The sequence below is a fragment of the Rhinopithecus bieti genome, unplaced genomic scaffold, assembly GCF_001698545.2.
Source record: "Rhinopithecus bieti isolate Rb0 unplaced genomic scaffold, ASM169854v2 scaffold_72467, whole genome shotgun sequence".
Taxonomy (NCBI): Eukaryota; Metazoa; Chordata; class Mammalia; order Primates; family Cercopithecidae; genus Rhinopithecus; species Rhinopithecus bieti.
Window position 1 is genome coordinate 423,562 of NW_016826821.1, and position 7,266 is coordinate 430,827.

Genomic DNA, 7,266 nt, shown 5'->3' on the forward strand with positions numbered 1-7,266 from the left:
ATATTCCATTTACATAAAATGTCCAGAATAGGCAAATCCATAGAGACAAAAAGTAGATTAGTGGTTTAGTGGTTTTCAGGGGCTGGGGGTGGGGCAATGGGAAGTGACTGCTAATGGATGTGGAGTTTCTTTACTGGTTGATGAAAATTAGATAGTGGTGATCATTGCATAACTCTGTAAATATATATATATATATGTGTGTGTGTGTGTGTGTGTGTATATATAAACACTTTAAAAGGATGAATTTTGGCCAGGCGTGGTGGCTCATGCCTGTAATCCCAGCCTTTTGGGAGGCCGAGGCGGGTGGATCATTTGAGGTCAGGAATTCAAGACCAGCCTGGCCATTATGGTGAAATGCCATTTCTACTAAAAATATAAAAATTAGCTGGGTGGTAGTGGCACACACCTGTAATCCCACCTACTTGGGAGACTGAGGCAGGAGAATCGCTTGAGCCTGGGAGGCAGATGTTGTGGTGAGCTGAGATAGAGCCACTGCATTCCAGTCTGGGCGACAAGAGTGAGAAAAGAAACAAAAAGAAAAAAAAAAGGATGAATTTTATCGGATCTAAATTACATTTAAAAAAAGATGGTCTCTGATTAAAACCCAAGGAAAATGAAATTGGAGGAAATCCACAATGAGAAAAGTGTTATAGTATGAAGATCTATGCTTCAGCTAGACTTATACATGCCTAAAAAGAGCATTTATCAGTAGGTTTTCTACTTGAAAAACGGAGTGGAATGGTGGAATGTGTCCTGCCTTATAAAGTAGCTACTCAGATAGGAATTAGATCTCAGTTCCTCTACTAAGTGGTTGTATGACCTTGGTCAAGTTACCTACCCTTCATCAACCTCAGTTTCTTCATCCATTAAATGGGATAATAAAGTCTCTTTTATAAGTAATGGCATGTATTGTGTCTTGCATTCACATTTAGTTGCCTTTGGTTTCCCCTTATCTCTTCCATAATCTCAGCAGTCACCCTGAGACTGCAATGTTGGGGGTACTTTCGCTCTCAGGCAGTGTTTGGAAACTTTTCTAAGTGCTTCTTAAACTGTAACATGCATAGGAGTTCTTTCTTTCCCCTTAGCTTTTCTCAAACTCTGTAGGTTTAGTGACTAGTACAAAGCTTCTCAAACAAAAATGTGCATAGAATCACTTGGGAATCTTGTTAAACATACAGAACCTGATTCACAGGTCTGGGATGGAGTCTGAGATCCTGCATTTCTAAAAATCTCCCAGGCAATGCTATTGTTTCTGGTCCTTGGAAACACCTGACTAGCATGGTTCTAAGTCACTGGAACTGTGAAGCTAGAATGATTTATAGAATCTTCCTTGAGTAGCAAAATTAACTGGGTTTTATAACTAGAATACTTTACAAAAATATAGTCCAAAATAGTGTCAAAAATGTTTTTAAAAATTCCTTTTAGGGGCTGGGCGTGGTGGCTCACGCCTGTAATCCCAGCACTTTGGGAGGCCAAGCAGGTGGATCACCTGAGGTCAGGAGTTCAAGACCAGCCTGACCAACATGGTGAAACTCTGTCTCTACTAAAATTACAAAAACTAGCCGGGTATGGTGGTGCATGCCTGTGATCCCAGCTACTCTGGAGGCTGAGACAGGAGAATTGCTTGAAGCCGGGAGGCGGAGGTTGCAGTGAGCTGAGATCGTGCCATTGCACTCCAGCCTGGGTGACAGAGTGAGACTCTGTCTCAAAAAAAAATTCCTTTTAGATCTTCACAGAAATCTCTGCAGCCTTCTCTGAGGGTACAGAGTTAACATATGAAATTCTAATTTGAACCACAAAAATTAACAGCAACACATATACTTGGATGAAGTGTCAACTTGCATCTTGTATCTTTTTTTCAAGTGTAACTTGCATCTTGTATCTCCTTTATTCCACTTAGACCAGGTCTGGGAGGAAGGCAGAGTATGAGTGATTATCTCTATTTTGTGGATGACAAACACTGAGGTGCAGGTAGGTTAAGTGGTCTGTTAAGGCCACTTAGATTGTCTGTGGCTGAGCCGAGGCACATGGAAGACCACTCCTCCCTGTACATGTGTCCTGGGCCCACCCCCCTTATAATGACATGTCACAGGATTTTGTGTAACTTCAGATCTTCCCCCTCGTCCTGGGTCTATAAATAAGGCAACTCTGGGGATACAGAGGCAAGAAAGGCCAGGCGTGGTGGCTCATGCCTGTAATTCCAATGTTTTGAGAGGCTAAGGCAGGAGGATCCTTGAGGCTAGGAGTTTGGCACCAGCCTGGGCAACATAGTGAGACCCCATCTCTAAAATAAAAAAGAAAAAAGCAAGACAGAGGACCCCTAGCAAAGGGTATCCTTGGATGTGCAAAATAATAGACCTAGTAATATTTCTGCCCTTCCTCTCTTTGGCCCCCACCCCACTATTCAGAATTTAAAAATGTCACAGTCTTACCTACACTAAAACAAGCATGTTTGGGATCCAAACACCCATCTCACTATCTTCTTGCCCTTGCTGTTTACAGGAAAGCAGGAAGGCTGCAGGTCTCCAGCCTTCCTTTCAGATGGCACACCACAGCTTAGCTGATGCAGGCTCCAGAAAACTCTCAGGCCTTTGCAGGGGGAGTAGAGGCAGAAACAAACTCTCTTCAGAGTTGGAGTTTCTCTCTGCTAACTCAACTGGACATTCATGAGTCTAAGAGTGTGACTATCAGCATTGTAGGTTTCAACCTGGGGAGGTTTATAAACGAAGTGTGGGCCCCACCCCCAGAAATCTGGGATTTTGAAAAGCCTCCCAGCCATTCTAACATATAACCAGGGTGGCAAACTGCTGAACTGTGGTCAAGAATTTGTATAGATCCTACCTACTACCCTGCCCTACAGGTGGGTTACTTCTATCCACTCTGTCCCACATACAGAGATTGTGCTCACCCTGAATTGAAATGTGTAAATTCCACTCCTCACAAATGGGGTCATGTGTGTGAAGCGTGGGCTGGAAAGGAGATTGGTTCATCTCTCGGCTTCACCACTTGCTATTAGCAAGGCTGTACAGGAAGGGAGTTACAGGCACAGGCCTTCTGGGTCTGCATCCTGACTCCACTGATAACTAATTTAATGACTCTAGACACATTGCTAAGCCTTTCTAAGCCTCGGTTTCCTGATCTGGGAAATGGGGCTGTGAGTTGTTGAAGGGATGCTGGGCTGGGAAGAGAGCACAACTGCATGACCTGAGCATAAGTGTCTCTTTACATTTTCCAACCTCAATACCTCACTTTCCCCACTCTGGTCACTGTTCTAAGAGGATGCAGGAGTTGACTAGGCCGGGCGCAGTGGCTCATGCCTGTAATCCCAGCACTTTAGGAGGCTGAGACGGGAGGATTTCTTGAGGCCAGGAGTTTGGGACCAGACTGGGCAACATGGCAAACCCCATCTCTACAAAAAGTACAAAAATTAGTTGGGCATGGTGGCGCCCATGGTCCTAGATACTTGGGAGGCTGAGGTGGGAGAATAGCTTGAGTCCAGGAAGTTGAGGCTGCAGTGAGCCGAGATCGCACCACTGCACTACAGCCTGGGCAACACAGCAAGACTCTGTCTCAAAACAGCAGCAACGACAAAATAAAATAGATGTTGACTGGTAGCAGGAGTGGGGTCCAGCACCCATCTCCTAAATCTGTCGACCCACTCTATATATTATTTCACCCAATCAAATTAAATTGCATTTCTTCCTATGTAAGCTCACGTCTGCAACCCGATTCCATCCCGCCCAGCCCTGGCGGCTTTCCTAACTGGTCAAAGCAACTGAATTTCATTCAGTTCAATTATTCTATATTTCTCTACTTGTAGAGTTGCCAGATTTAACAACCACCACCACAACAAGATACAAGATGCCCAGTTAAATTAGAATTTTAGGGAAGCATTGAGCAATTATTGTAGTACAAACATGTTCTGTGCTATGTTCAAATTTGAATTTGAGATCTTTTAAAATAAAAATTCCAATTTCAGCAAAATGTACTTTATCTGGCAACCCTACCCTAATATCACTGCTGGGGAAGAGTTGGCTCTGTGCCTCTGGGGCTTTTTCTTTGCCACATTATAGCGCTTGGATTGTGAGACAAATTGTAACTGTTTCCCTGCAGACTGGGGGCAAGTAGGAGACATGTATGCAATTAATATTTCTTTTTTTAAATTACTTAGCATAGTTCCTGGTACTATTTGTGGAAGGTAGAAAGGAAGGAAAAGAGGAAGGGAGAGGCTGGGCACGGTGGCTCACGCCTGTAATCCCAGTACTTTGGGAGGCCGAGGCGGATGGATCACGAGGTCAAGAGATCAAGACCATGCTGGCTAACAAGGCGAAACCCCATCTGTACTAAAAATACAAAAAATTAGCCGGGCGAGGTGGCGGGCGCCTGTAGTCCCAGCTACTCGGGAGGCTGAGGCAGGAGAATGGCATGAACCCGGGAGGTGGAGCTTGCAGTGAGCCGAGATCCGGCCACTGCACTCCAGCCTGGGCGACAGAGCGAGACTCCGTCTCAAAAAAAAAAAAAAAAAAAAAGAGAGAGAGAGGGAGGGAGAAAGGTAGAGATGACGGGGAAGGGTGTCCCTAGGTCTGAAGCCCCAACGGTACCTTTCAAGAAGGGGACTCGAGTGGTGGCCTTGTCCCCTTCTATCTGTAATGCCCGCAGCTCTGGTCAGGGCAGAAATCTCTGGCTCTGTGAAAGACTGTCTTGGGGCAATTAGCTTGGTACGCACATTGTTGGTGTTAACATATGGGACTGTATGGTGGACGCACCTGACGGCGATGAGTACCCCGAGTCTACCCTGAGAATGACCCTGTATGGCAGACGCACCTGAATGCAGTTCTGGGTTAAGGAATCCAGGAGTGGCCAACCCGAAGTCATTCCTTATTTAGGAGGAACATCTGAGCCCCTGGCCCTTCCTGTGGAAGGCGTACAGGAAATTGAGGCCCTTCGTTTTGGCGTAAATGAAGGTTGCCAGGTGGAGATTGTTAGGGGGAGGGTACTAAGTGAAAATACTATGTAAACTACATGCCTTTTGCAAACAGTTGTGTTTCTCCCATCCAGTCTGCCACCACTGGACTCTTTCCCCTGTATGTAAGCCCTTAATAAAACCCCATGTGTCCTTTGCTGGCTCTGGGTCTCTTCTTTGGCTTTTTGAGCCTGGTACCATTCCCCAGTGGAGTCGATAGGGGTTTGGCACAGCAGGGATCAATCCAGTAACCCTGCCCTGCCCCCACCCATGGGTGGAGATAGCAAAGAATGGTCTCACTTTACATCAACTATACTCCCTACAAAGTTAATCATCAACCCCATCCCAATGCATCTTGCAGAGATTGGAGTTGGAGTGGTGGGGTTTTGGGGGAGAAATGAGGTACTGGTGCTGCAGAAATAGCGCTGTGCCTTTCAGAAAGTTTACACAGGGCTACCAGCCCCACAGCTGGAGGTGCTCTAAAAATGTTAAACGTTTCCAGCTGGTGGCTCTTGGGCAATTCTGGAAATGAGGAAAATCCCACTATCATGTCCTTAAAATACAAGTTAGCAGGTGCTACACTAAGGACGTTTACCAACAGGACAGGGGCAGGGCCACCTCTGCTTGGCAGGGGTGAGGTGGGGCGGGGCACTGCTGAGGTTAGGCAGTGACTTGAAGAAGCCAAGCACCTGCTCAGAGAGGGGAGGGGCCTTCCAGCCAGAGAAGAGTATTTGCAAAGACCTGGCAGGAAGGACAGGGAAGAGTCAGGAATTCTGGACTGGCTGGCTGGTAGAGTGCCTGGGGGCAGAGGAGGGAGATGCTTCTGAAAAGTGAGTTGCAGACACTTGTGACGGTTATGACTGCCCAAGTAAGGGGCACAGCATTTTGTTGACTTAATGGGGCACTCAGTCTTTAGGTAGGAGAGTAACGTAATAAAATGTGTGTTATTTCAACTTATTTTGCGTATTATCTCTTTATGATAAAGGGTATTACAATGGCCTGTATGTTTAAACATTTTACATTTCTAACACTTGTTTTTAAAATTATAGGGTGTGGCGGGCGCGGTGGCTCAAGCCTGTAATCCCAGCACTTTGGGAGGCCAAGATGGGCGGATCACGAGGTCAGGAGATCGAGACCATCCTGGCTAACCCAGTGAAATCCCGTCTCTACTAAAAAATACAAAAAACTAGCCGGGCGAGGTGGCGGACGCCTGTAGTCCCAGCTACTCGGGAGGCTGAGGCAGGAGAAAGGCGTAAACCCGGGAGGCGGACCTTGCAGTGAGCTGAGATCTGGCCACTGCACTCCAGCCTGGGCGACAGAGCGAGACTCCGTATCAAAAAAAAAAAAAAAAAAAAAAAAAAAAAAAAAAAAAAAAAAAATAGGGTGTGCAACATTCCAGAGCAAAAATTTCCAGGGGATTTTATAAAACAATTAAGAGGAGATACATTCTTTGTGGAGCTATTTTAATATAGTAGTCTGCTGTATATACGTTTTCATTTTTATTAAATTATAAGGGGTACTAAGTAATTGTAAAGTCTGAATAAATCTACGTTTATAGAAGAATATTGCCAAGGTCAACACAAGTTACTATTTTTATTTGCATTTTCAATTAAAAGATTAACTTAAAAAAAAACCTCACCCAGTGACTCCTGACATGTACCGGTGCTTACTTGACACAGAATATTTTCCCACTTCTGCAGTAACATAGGCAAATAATTCAGAAACTTTTGTGCTTTTAGAAACAACAGCCGAGTTTCAGAAAAAAAGTATTTTCTTTTTTTTTTTTTTGAGACGGAGTCTCGCTCTGTTGCCTCTGTTGCCCAGGCTGAGCAGTGTGCCGGATCTCAGCCTCACTGCAAGCTCCGCCTCCCCACCCGGGTTCCGCCATTCCCCTGCCTCAGCCTCCGAGATAGCTGGGACTACGGCGCCCGCACCTCGCCAGCTAGTATTTTTTTATTTTTGTACGGAGACGGGTTTCACCGTGTTAGCCAAGGATGGTCTCAATCTTCCGGGAGCGCGTCGGAGCGGGCCCGTCCGCGCCCAAGTGCTGGGATACAGGCTTGAGCCACCGCGCCCGGCCGCGAAAAAAAGTAGTTTCTCTGGGTTCCGCACCAGCTCACCCTTGAATATTATTTGGGTTTTGTGTTTTTTTTGTTGAGCGGATGAGTGGCGCAATCTCGGCTCACTGCAACTTCCACCTTCCCAGTTCAAGCAATTCTCTTGCCTCAGCCTCCCGAGTAGCTGGCACTGCAAGCGCCTGCCACCACGCCCGGCTCATGTTTTGTATTTTTAATACAGACGGG